Below are 13,126 nucleotides of genomic sequence, written 5' to 3' on the forward strand. Positions count from 1 at the left end.
TATTTTTGTTTTTTCTAATCAAATAGAAACAATATATATAATAGGTTTTAAAATATATATATATATATATAAGAAAAATCACAGGAATCCAACAACTTTCAAACACTATGCTACAAAGGTTCTTCTCCTTCGCATTCTTTTGAAAGTTGAGTAATTTGATACGATAAGCAAAGAGTATATATCCTATGTGGACAGCAGCAATAACTCGTAAGAAGTCATGTTAGAGAACCCATAATTCGGCAAAGTTTTGAGGCTCATGTCTCCGACACCAGCATCTGCACTATCAAATCTTTGTCTCTTACTTGAGATGTGATGATACCGTTCAACGTCTAAGCCGCTGGTGTTTCCCGGCAGTACCATCTCTACCATATCAGTTTTTGCTACATACCGTAATTTATAAGTTAGATACATTTTTTGTTTGTTATTGATTATGTAAGGTGATGAAGATTGTTACTGGTTTTGGGGTGAGGTAACCAGAGAAGATATTCTAAATACTAAGGAAAAAGGACATGCAGATCCCAGCGATCTGATAGTTTGGTATGAAGACCACAAGTATGAAAACTGCAAATATATAATTAATTAACTAATGTCGATAATGTTCATAATCGTAATTGCACAATACTGTCATTCTTCAGTATTGGTTGGTGATCAAAATAATAATTAACAAAGTACAATAAATTTGTATTGCAGTTAAAAATCTATGTTATAGTTGTCTTTGGATGTCACATGCTAATAGATGATATGTAACTGAAGTTTTTTCTCACATTATCTACGAAATAGGCTTGCATGATTATTATATCATCCATCTACTACAAATTCTTCTTGTTTTTATGTATATAATAACATTAACTATTTACTTTTTTTTTTTGAAACATAACTAACTATTTACTATAGTGAGCACTAATTCATGCTAAGATGTTTTGATACGGAGATCACTTAGTTCGTCTTGTTTCAGTATAATTGCTCTTTCACTCTACTTTCACTTCCAAAGCCATGTCACAGATGAACTCATAAAGATTATATAACAACCAAAATATAAAAATCCATGTATCAAACTAAAAGCAGAAAAAGCAATAATAATTCAACTTCTAATACCTTATTAAAAGAAAGGAAAATATTTCACATATGGCTCATTTGGCTAAAATGTCAGTCATTGACGCTCCTCAAACTGAGTTCAAATCTCTCTCTTCCACCCTATTTTAAGAAATTTTCCTTTTTCAAAATAAAGTACAATATTAAAAATTTGATATCATAGCAAAGTTCAATGACCATTCAGATGTGCCGCGGTATATCTATTTCCATACAACAATAGAAAAATTAAAACAGATGCAATCAGATCAAACATAATTTAAATAAAAATTCATTGATTAATAGTCATAGAATTAGCTGAAAATTATCATTTTATGGAGGAGTCTTATTGTGTGTTCAAAAAAAAAAAAAAAAAAAAATGGAGGAGTCTTATTCTTCAACAACCATCTCCCAAAACCTAACACAGACTAATCTCTCTGGAAAAAAATTGGATATTTTAGTTGATAAACAATTGAACAGTAGTTTTGCAGAAATGGTTTATGGAAAGACAACAAAATCAGAGGTCCAACGGTTGCTCTACTTCAGCAAGCCCTTGTCTAAGACCATCTAAGAAGACTTAAAAAAATTCAACTTGGCAAAGGAACTTATTGGTTTACATTGTCAGAGCACTTATGAGTTATGATAGTGCTGATGGCAGTAATCTACTTCGAGATCTGGTGAAGGGGGAGCCTACATGGTGAAGGAGACCTTAAACATGTCTCCGGCGACTCCTCTTATTTTCCTCTGCGTCATCTTCTCATCCACCACATGCTCAGTCTCCCTTATTATCCCTCTTGTCTCCTCACTTCGACACAAACCACCATGTGATCACGGCGCACCAAAATTTCAGCCACCACACCCGTAGTTGTTATTCCTAACTCCCCCCCATATCGATCTCTGCTGTGATGGCTATTGCCGTTTTCTCTAATTATTGGAGGGGCTCCACTTATCAGCTTTGGTTACAATATAAAAAAACTCAGAGAATGGAATGATATAGTCTCATGTAGAAGTAGTAGCTGCCACAATCTCTGGCCGTGTAATGGATGGATTATGACTGATTTCGCAATATTTATTGGGAGGCCTTTTGGCACGCATTTGTCGTGGGAAGTCACCATTTGGTAAATGGTCATACTGTGTAGCAGCCTTTATGCTGCTGATACGGCGATGCTAAATTAAACTTTTATTAATCCAAAACAAAAAACATCACAGAAGTCACATAGAACCAATTTTTCTAACTCGTTAATTTTTTGGCTGGTGTTTCGCAGTTTGTGTCCAGCGTTTTCTACTGGTGGAGCAGTAAGACTGTCACCTTCACTAAAATTTGTTATTTGACTACATATATGCAGAGTATAAGTTGAAGATCTGGAAAAACCTTTAGTTATAAAAATTAAACGAACTATTCTCCCTTGAAATAACCACAACTTAAGGAAAGATTATATAAACACAGCAGCATAACATACAAAAAAATGATCATTCTCACTGACCAAGCATACCCAATATTAAGAATTGTATCTATGTTTGCAAAAATCTATTGATTCTAAAAGAAGCCTAAACACATGCCCCAACAACAATAACCAAAACCCTAATTTTTTAAATTGGTATTGCTTTTGCACCAAGGCAATGAAACTGATGTACAAACAACACAACATCCACTTATAACTATTTTTCTCGGTTGATTAAAAAATAGCTCTATTCCCCTTTTTTATTTATTATGATGCTGTTTTAATTGCGGTTTTATACATCAGTTAAACACACTCTTTGGGAGAGCTTTCCTGATCTTGAAAACTGTCCACTCCGTTCTAAGAGCATGCCCTGCTGCGTTTGTCTGTTTGTCGCCTCTGCTGTCTTTGCACCATACCTACAAAATCATATCAGAAATACGGAACACAACAATTGATTTTGTATTCTTCTTGAAAAGACTTATTTGTGATCGATAATTTCAGTAGTGAAAGTTGAAAATGCTTTCATAATGTTCCTTCCCTTTACTTCAAAAGAATCACAAACCATATGACACGCAAATGATAAAGCATAGTGCAGTTTCAAGATGGATAACACTCACGCTAACAGTTGTCACACTCATGTGTGAGAAAAGTGAACAAACAATCATTGATCACACACATAACTAAACCCAACTTCTACTGATTAACTTATATATAGTGCTTCATATGTAACACACCTGTCAATATTCAAGTTAACCATGACGTTTCGCTTTCTTTATGTGTTTTTTAGTATGCATGTGGCAGTATAATATTATATTATATGGATCAATTGAACCTTTGAAATAAATAATTTCTGAAATATGAAAACAGAAATGTTGACAAATGTGTTACCAGACAGATGATGGTTTTCTGCATAATAGCTAATGGAAAACAATAAGAAAAGAGGGAGTAGAGTTGTTATCAATATTATGCTTAGCACACTCGAATACGATATACGCGTCGAAGTTTAAAATTCTTCAAGAAGACACTGGCCGCTTCCACTGCAATGAAAGTGATACAGTCAGCAGTCGAAAACAGAGCAGATATGGGATAACATACCAACAAAACCAATTTAATATGTTAACCATTGTGTCTCTGAGGCCCTTGAAGATCTCTTTGTATACTGCTCCATCTGTTTCATTATAAGTGTCGTTTTAGGTTTCGGCACACGGATTAATGAAACAATTAATTTTGTACATTTTCTATAAAAAAAACACTATTAAATATACAACTAACCATATTTCAACCAATAGAAAAATAAATTTTGCATTGAAAATCGAAAACGACACTTATTTTGTAACGAAAAAAATTCTCTAAAACGACACTTAATATGAAACGGATGGAGTATATTGGTTTCCCCATCCGCACCGTCTGAATCAAAGTTATGAACTCAAGCGGTTTTAATTTTTTCATACGCGCCGTCTGAATCAGAGTTATGAACTCAAGCGGTTATAATCAGAAACCCAAAAGTTTTTAGAACAATCATAAACGGTTTTAATTAGTCTTAATCAAAATATGTTAAACAAAGATATAAACAGGAAAACTGGAAAATAATGATTCAACACACAGAAACGTTAAAAATGTAATGAAAAATTGTAGTTTTGATGTATGAACTCAAGCGGAGGAGCATAATAAACCTGTGAATCCAGAAGCAGAACATCCACTCATACCTATGAGTTTGCCACCGCATCGGACGTTTCTGGCCTCCCAGAAATAGAGCACCCACACATGAACGGTGGAGGACCATCATCTGGTCTTCAAGTTAGACAAAAAGATTGTTGTATTAGGAAATAAGTATATCGATTTGTGTAAACGGAATAGTGGATGGTTCTCATAGAAAGAAAGCTTACCTTTTTATAAATAGATTCCACCGCTTTGCATGACTAAAGCTCTCATTCATGGCGAATCGTGGAAGAAAGATTTAAGAAGGAATTTAAGAGGATGGATCTATAACTGGTAGCTCCTAGGACTGTAGGGAAGAAGACGAAAAAACGTAAACAGAACTCACACTGTGACTCAATCAAGAACAACGGCGAAGATGAAAATTGGTTAACCCTAATATCAAAACTTGCCTATTCTGCAAATATAAGGCCATATTAGAAACGAAGCCCATCAGACTTGGAATTTAATAAAACTCCAAGTTTCATTAATCGGTGACATGTGTCAATGCGAGAGAGCTTGACTTTCCTAGCTGGCATCCGACGTGGCGTAATGAGGAGAGATCAAACTCTAATTTATATAAATAGATAGATACATAGAAGAAAACGGTCAAAAAAGCCAGAACTTTCAAATTTAAGCAAAACCTTGAATTTGTATTGAGCCAAAATATACCCTAATTTTCAAATAATGGCCATTTTTTCTCGTTTTTTGTTAACTGAGCCAAATTAGAAATCCGAAATAGTCAACAGTTAAACCCATAAACGTTTTTAAGTAGCTAAATGACGTCGTTTTAAAAATTTATTCAAAATTCATGAAACTACGTCGTTTTGCATCTCTTCCATTTTTTAAATCATCTCTTCTTCTCTTCTTTCACGGAAAAAAACCCAGAGCCCCTAAAATAAAAACCCTAATTCTCTAATCTCTCAATCCTCTAATCTCCAAGACCTAGAGCCATTGACGACACAGAGGATGGCTAGGACGATGGGTTCGTCGTACTGAGGGACCATAAGGGGAAAGTGTTAGGGAACCTAGAGAAGAACCGAATGAGCAACAAAATAAAGTCGATGAAGAAGGTAATAGTGAAGGTGATTGTGAGGCTGATCAGAATGGTATTGGTGTCAAAGAAGAAGTTGTCGACGATTTAAGCGCTCACTATGGAGATGATGCATGAAACGAGGGTGATGTTAGTGACAGAGACAGTGGTGATGACATTTGGGATGATGATAAAATCCCAGACCCATTTTTATCTGAGGACGATGAAGAAGAGTTTGAGCGTAGAGAAGAGGTTGCAAATACACTTGGTTGTGAAGGGCTTCTGTATTTGGGGAAAACGTACGGATGTGTGTCTGATTTTAAAGTGGCTTTTCTTAGGTATTCTCTTCGATCAAGGTATGATATCAAGCTCTATAAGTCTTGTGCTAAGGTGCTTTGTACAAAATGCTCTGATGTAGAGTCTAAGTGTCCTTGGAGAATTTATTGTTCATATGAAAAAGAAGAGATAAGATGCAAGTGAAGGTATTTGTGAATGAGCATTGTTGCATTCGGTCAGGGTACTCGAAGATGTTGAAGACTTCTTCTATTGCCATGCTCTTTGAGGAAAGACTAAGAATAAATCCTAAATTTACAAGGACATAGATAGCGGATGAGATACAGAGAGAATATAATCTCACTGTCACTGAGGAGTAGCATGGAAAAGCGAAGTAAAGCTTTACAGAGAATATAATCTCATTGTCACTAAGGATCATTCTAATACTTTGTTGCACGAATCTCCCCTTCCTTGACATAGGACGAGATTTCCTAGCAATGCTAAAGACAACAACAAATATTAACAACCATTAAATTCGACAAGAAATCAAAACTAAGCAATTAGAGAGTAGAGAATTATGGTTTTTAATTTGGGGGCTCTGATTTTTTTTACGTGAAAGAGGGAAAGAAGAGATGATAAAAAAACAATAGAAGAGATGCATGATATCACTCAAATTACCCTAAGGAGTGATTTATACTCTCTCAAATAAGAGGTCGAGTTGTAGTACTTAAAGATCGAATTCACAGGGAGCTAGGGAACCAATTAGATATAATAGTTATATGATTAAGCTAGGCTAATAGTTTATAAAGCAGTAAATAAATATAGCAAAGCAGTAAATAAAGCAGTAAACAAGTTGAACAAGACAATTGTTCAGCTTGGCAGAGAGTTGTTTGATGGAAGGATGGTTTGCTAAATCTAGGTTTTCTATTCAGTTAATCAGGATTATAATGATATAGAGACTAATTGTTGCTTGCAAGATATTATAGAACTCAACTGGGAGTACAAACCTAACAATTTCCGTTGTATAGACAGTCTAATATCCAGATCTTGGATCTCAACTCTCGTTTATTGATCACAAGAAAGTATCGATCGATTATTCTATAGGAATATCGATCGATACACCTTTCACAATATCGATCGATTAACCTATTGGATCATCGATCGATATTGCTTCTAGCAAGCTTTACGATCGGGTTGAATATGTGTTCACTAGGGTTCATAAATCAACTTTCGTATGTTTCTAGCAATCCTAGCTCAATAGAATTCAGTTCAGAGAAAACACCAAGCGTTCGCAATTGTGCCTAATGATTCTAAGATTAGGGTTCTAGTTCATGACTCTAGAACACAAGCAGTAAGAACAATCCTATGATGAATATCACAACTTAGCAGTTCTATATTTTGGGCTAATTTTTCATAACCTATCTGAACCCTAAACCTAACAGGTGGATCTATTCAGACATGAAGTTGTCACAGAAAATCATAAAAAGAATAGATATAAAACTGATAAAAGCAATAAAGAATCCAAAGGAGTTTCAGGAGGACTCTGAAGGAGCTCCTCCTTTCTCTCCTAACTAAGAACGAGAGTAAAAGAAAGCTTAGATAGCGTGTATCCGTCAACAATGGCTTATAAATAACATAAATAGGGTTTCTGGTCGTCTAAGGGCATTCTGGTAATTTGGGGTTGCTTCTAGGCTTTAGCGGTCATAAAATATGCTCAGCCCATATTATGGCATCACTGTCTACCGACACCAATGCTTTTTCATCGATAGACAGTCCTTCATCTCCTCGACAGCTTCCTCTCGCGTGGCAGACTGACTACTCTTCAGTAAAACGGGCATAACGTCTGCTACAGGATACTAATTGACCTCAGACCGGTGGCATTAGAAAGCTAACGTAAATTTATATCTTGTGTCAAAATATGGGCTCAATCTAACGGTGGAAAGGTCTCCATACATAGCTAAACATCTGACGCGTCTGTGCAGTTTTGCACCTCAAAAGGCTCCAAAATCACCATATTTCTCTAGACGTACCTGAACCTGTACTCTAAATAGACTCTATATAATAGTAATTAGTTATTAAAACACTTATTAACCATGGCTAAAAGTGGGTAAAATCCATGGTCTATCAATGCAAAACGACGTAGTTTCATTAATTTGGATCAATTTTTAAAACGACATCGTTTAACTACCTAACAGGCGTTTATGGGTTTAACTGTTGACTATACCAGATTTTTAATTTGGCCTAGTCAACAAAATATGAGATTTAAAATGGCCAGGTATTTTTGGTTCAAATACAAGTTCAAAGTTTTTTGGCTTAAATTTGAAAGTTGAGACTTTTTTTTTGACCGTTTTTTTAGATATACATGTGTATGTAAAAAAAATTGTTATTATAACAAAGGTGCAGTGTGGTTCCGTAATTTGTATTACGATGGTCAAAAATGTCAACTGTTCATCATAGTATAGTGTTATAATCATGTTTTATAGTAATTATTAGTTTTAACTCACGTTGCATATTTTTTCCTAGACACAAAAGCAAGAGAGAATTAGTCATTCTTTTAGACAATAAACATACGCTGCAATGGCAAGAAAGAGTGAACATGATAATTCGTTATAAGAAGTTGACAAAGGCATAGCTTAATACATCAAAGAAGCTTTCATGACAAAGTCGGACAGCTGAAATTTAGTCACTTTTTGTTGTGACGTTGAAATCCAAGCCTCACAAACGGGAATAACTGAAGCAGTCTCGACTGCACCTTCTAGTTCCGTACAGACCGGTACTGGCAAACCGGTGAGTAAACTGAAACAAATCCTTGGTAACAGACCCAAAGAAACCTCTTCTTTCATAAAAAAAAAGGCATGGTAGTGAGATACTCTACTCGATGGAGGAGGATGATGAAACCGGTAACAAAGTCGGTTACAGTAAACACACAAACATTTTTGTTTAATAGTCTTGTTTAGTCTATTAAGCATCCTTTATCAAAGCGTATAATATCAAATTAACAGTAAACACAAACATTTCTTGTCATTTCTCATTTGATTAAAATCTCTCTCTCTCTCTCTCTCTCTCTCTCTCTCTCTCTCTCTCTCTCTCTCTCTCTCTCTCTCTCTCTCCGTTCAAGCTTGGACATAGCAGATCTAAATTATGTGCCAAGTTTTTTAAAAAATCTTTTTTGGGCTCTTTGATACCATCTTGCTTATACGACTGCATTTAAGTTTTTTTTTGCAGGAAGGGTTTTTGGCTTACCCAAGACTCTCTCCTGCTGAGCGCAGCATGATTCAAATAAAGCCTATGTTGAATGACTTTTATGCGTTGCTCCATAAATGATGGTACTTCTGCCTCGTTCTGGTTCGATACTTGGACATTGTTGGGCCTCCTAATTTCGGTGCTTGGCCAGAATGGACCTCAGATGCTATGAATTAAAAAGTGTGCAATGGTCTCCGAGGCTTCTGGAAATGGTTCCTGGTTACTCCCTCCAGCAAGATCTCCCGAAGGTGAAACGCTGCAGATAGTCTTAACCACAATGTCTCCTCTTGCGCCAGACAAGGGTAAAGACAGGGCCGACTCAACTTGGTTATGGGCCCCTCGGCAAATATTTTTTTTAACCTTATGATTATTAATTTTCAATATCATAATTATTACTAAAACTATTTTTAAAACAAATTAATAATTTTTTTTTTGTTCAGTTTTTATTAAAATAATTATGTTGTAATATGTTATAACACTATTTAAATTCTAAATATACATTAATAAAGAGAAAAACAAAAAAAAAAAACATAAAAATGAGTGGGCCCTGGGGCGGTCGCACTGACCCCTCCACCCTATTGCTTCTAGCAAGCTTTACGATCGGGTTGAATATGTGTTCACTAGGGTTCCTAAATTAACTTTCGTATGTTTCTAGCAATCCTAGCTCAATAGAATTCAGTTCAGAGAAAACACCAAGCGTTCGCAATTGTGCCTAATGATTCTAAGATCAGGGTTCTAGTTCATGACTCTAGACCACAAGCAGTAAGAACAATCCTATGATGAATATCACAACTTTGCAGTTCTATATTTTGGGCTAATTCTTCATAACCTATCTGAACCCTAAACATAACAGGTGGATCTATTCAGACATGAAGTTGTCACAAAAAATCATAGAAAGAATAGATATAAAACTGATAAAAGCAATAAAGAATCCAAAAGAGTTTCAGGAGGACTCTGAAGGAGTTCCTCCTTTCTCTCCTAACTAAGAACGAGAGTAAAAGAAAGCTTAGATAGCGTGTATCCGTCAACAATGGCTTATAAATAACATAAATAGGGTTTCTGGTCGTCCAAGGGCATTCTGGTAATTTGGGGTTGCTTCTGGGCTTTAGCGGTCATAAAATATGCTCAGCCCATATTATGGCATCACTGTCTACCGACACCAATGCTTTTTCATCGATTGACAGTACTTCATCTCCTCGACAGCTTCCTCTCGCGTGGCAGACTGACTACTCTTCAGTAAAACGGGCATAACGTCTGCTACAGGATACTGATTGACCTCAGACCGGTGGCATTGGAAAGCTAACGCAAATTTATATTTTGTGTCAAAATATGGGCTCAATCTAACGGTGGGAAGGTCTCCATACATAGCTAAACATCTGACGCGTCTGTGCAGTTTTGCACCTCAAAAGGCTCCAAAATCACCATATTTCTCTAGAACGTACCTGAACCTGTACTCTAAATAGACTCTATATAATAGTAATTAGTTATTAAAACACTTATTAACCATGGTTAAAAGTGGGTAAAATCCATGGTCTATCAATGCAAAACGACGTAGTTTCATTAATTTGGATCAATTTTTAAAACGACATCGTTTAACTACCTAACAGACGTTTATGGGTTTAACTGTTGACTATTCCAGATTTTTAATTTGGCCTAGTCAACAAAATATGAGATTTAAAATGGCCAGGTATTTTTGGTTCAAATGTTCAAAGTTTTTTTGCTTAAATTTGAAAGTTGAGACTTTTTTTTTACCGTTTTTTTAAATATACATGTGTATGTAAAAAAAATTGTTATTATAACAAAGGTGCAGTGTGGTTCCGTAATTTGTATTACGATGGTCAAAAATGTCAACTGTTCATCATAGTATAGTGTTATAATCATGTTTTATAGTAATTATTAGTTTTAACTCACGTTGCATATTTTTTCCTAGACACAAAAGCAAGAGAGAATTAGTCATTCTTTTAGACAATAAATATACGCTGCAATGGCAAGAAAGAGTGAACATGATAATTCGTTATAAGAAGTTGACAAAGACATAGCTTAATACATCAAAGAAGCCTTCATGACAAAGTCGGACAGCTGAAATTTAGTCACTTTTTGTTGTGACGTTGAAATCCAAGCCTCACAAACGGGAATAACTGAAGCAGTCTCGACTGCACCTTCTAGTTCCGTACAGACCGGTACTGGCAAACCGGTGAGTAAACTGAAAAAAATCCTTGGTAACAGACCCAAAGAAACCTCCTCTTTCATAAAAAAAAAGGCATGGTAGTGAGATACTCTACTCGATGGAGGAGGATGATGAAACCGGTAACAAAGTCGGTTACAGTAAACACACAAACATTTTTGTTTAATAGTCTTGTTTAGTCTATTAAGCATCCTTTATCAAAGCGTATAATATCAAATTAACAGTAAACACAAACATTTCTTGTCATTTCTCATTTGATTAAAATCTCTCTCTCTCTCTCTCTCTCTCTCTCTCTCTCTCTCTCTCTCTCTCTCTCTCTCTCTCTCTCTCTCTCTCTCTCTCTCTCTCTCTCTCTCTCTCCGTTCAAGCTTGGACAAAGCAGATCTAAATTATGTGCCAAGTTTTTTAAAAAATCTTTTTTTGGACTCTTTGATACCATCTTGCTTATACGACTGCATTTAAGTTTTTTTTTGCAGGAAGGGTTTTTGGCTTACCCAAGACTCTCTCCTGCTGAGCGCAGCATGATTCAAATAAAGCCTATGCTGAATGATTTTTATGCGTTGCTCCATAAATGATGGTACTTCTGCCTCGTTCTGGTTCGATACTTTGACATTGTTGGGCCTCCTAATTTCGGTGCTTGGCCAGAATGGACCTCAGATGCTAAGAATTAGGAAGTGTGCAATGGTCTCCGAGGCTTCTGGAAATGGTTCCTGGTTACTCCCTCCAGCAAGATCTGTATGCACCAAATTTACTAGATAGGCATATTTGATATGTAAAGCAAAAAATTTACAAATAACATGAATAAAAAATACAACAAAATAATACCGTAGTTTGAAAAGAACTAGGTTGAAGCAGAGTCGAGATTAGATCTCTTTCCTTAATCCTTTAAACGCCCGTAGTGTGCCGGTTTGATACGTTTAAGAATCCCAGGATACAACTGCCTATATCTTCAGTCTCACAGCACTTGAGAACCAAAGCCTGTCGAACCTATTTCTATGTTATACTCTCAGACACAAAAAGAAAAAATAGGAGAAAGTGGTTTTGTTTGTATTCGATATCTCTAGAATGAGAAGAGCATGGCTTTATATAGCCTCATAAAATAACGTGCATCACAAAGCACTAAATGGAGATTTTAATTTTGATTCTATCATGATTATGAAATCATGGGCTGTATTGATTCTCCATATGTTACAGCATTGAATCCAAAATCAAATTCATTATTGGTCAAAGACGTTAGTCAAAGACGAGAGACAAAGAGATCTTTTGCTTTATTATTTGTAAGATAATTAGCAATAGACTTTGGGCTAAGCAAATAAATCTCAGTCCAGCCCAAACATCTCTTTTCTTAACACACCAAATTGTTTACAAAGTTTTTTATAACTTTGTTATAACTTCTCCATTTTAAACACAAGAGGTTTCTTACCTCATAATTCTAATATAGATATTTTACAAATAATCTATTTTAGACTTTCATTTCTCATTCAAACGAACTTCGTTTTTGATATATGATTACACTATACCATAGTGCTCATAACAATGAATCCTACGATTCCACAATCCGGTCATTTCGACAATCAAATTGCTCGAAAAATTCACTGGAATATTGGCCATAGCCATTTGTCCAAAAAACAGTTCCAACAAGATCTCCCGAAGATGAAACGCTGCAGATAGTCTTAACCACAATGTCTCCTCTTGCGCCAGACAAGGGTAAAGACAGGGCCGGCTCAACTTGGTTATGGGCCCCTGGGCAAATATTTTTTTTTAACCTTATGATTATTAATTTTCAATATCATAATTATTACTAAAACTATTTTTAAAACAAATTAATAATTTTTTTTTGTTCAGTTTTTATTAAAATAATTATGTTGTAATATGTTATAACACATTTTAAATTCTAAATATACATTAATAAAGAGAAAAACAAAAAAAAAACAAAAAAGAAAACATAAAAATGAGTGGGCCCTGGGGCGGTCGCACTGACCCCTCCCCCCTATTGCTTCTAGCAAGCTTTACGATCGGGTTGAATATGTGTTCACTAGGGTTCCTAAATTAACTTTCGTATGTTTCTAGCAATCCTAGCTCAATAGAATTCAGTTCAGAGAAAACACCAAGCGTTCGCAATTGTGCCTAATGATTCTAAGATCAGGGTTCTAGTTCATGACTCTAGAACACAAGCAGTAAGAACAA

At 35.5% G+C, this 13,126-nt stretch overlaps 1 long non-coding RNA gene across 1 annotated transcript; it reads right to left on the reverse strand.

Moving 5' to 3' along the window:
• Positions 1–1,506: 1,506 nt before the first annotated feature.
• On the reverse strand, positions 1,507–4,679 carry LOC125588730. Its single transcript, XR_007324864.1, has 4 exons — positions 4,397–4,679; positions 4,184–4,301; positions 3,632–3,678; positions 1,507–3,547 (listed from the first exon to the last, which is right to left on the reverse strand). It is a non-coding gene; the product is annotated as an uncharacterized LOC125588730 (long non-coding RNA).
• Between the last annotated feature and the right edge of the window lie 8,447 nt (positions 4,680–13,126).

This window comes from Brassica napus, chromosome C6 (assembly GCF_020379485.1).
Source record: "Brassica napus cultivar Da-Ae chromosome C6, Da-Ae, whole genome shotgun sequence".
In the NCBI taxonomy this organism is placed as follows: domain Eukaryota; kingdom Viridiplantae; phylum Streptophyta; class Magnoliopsida; order Brassicales; family Brassicaceae; genus Brassica; species Brassica napus.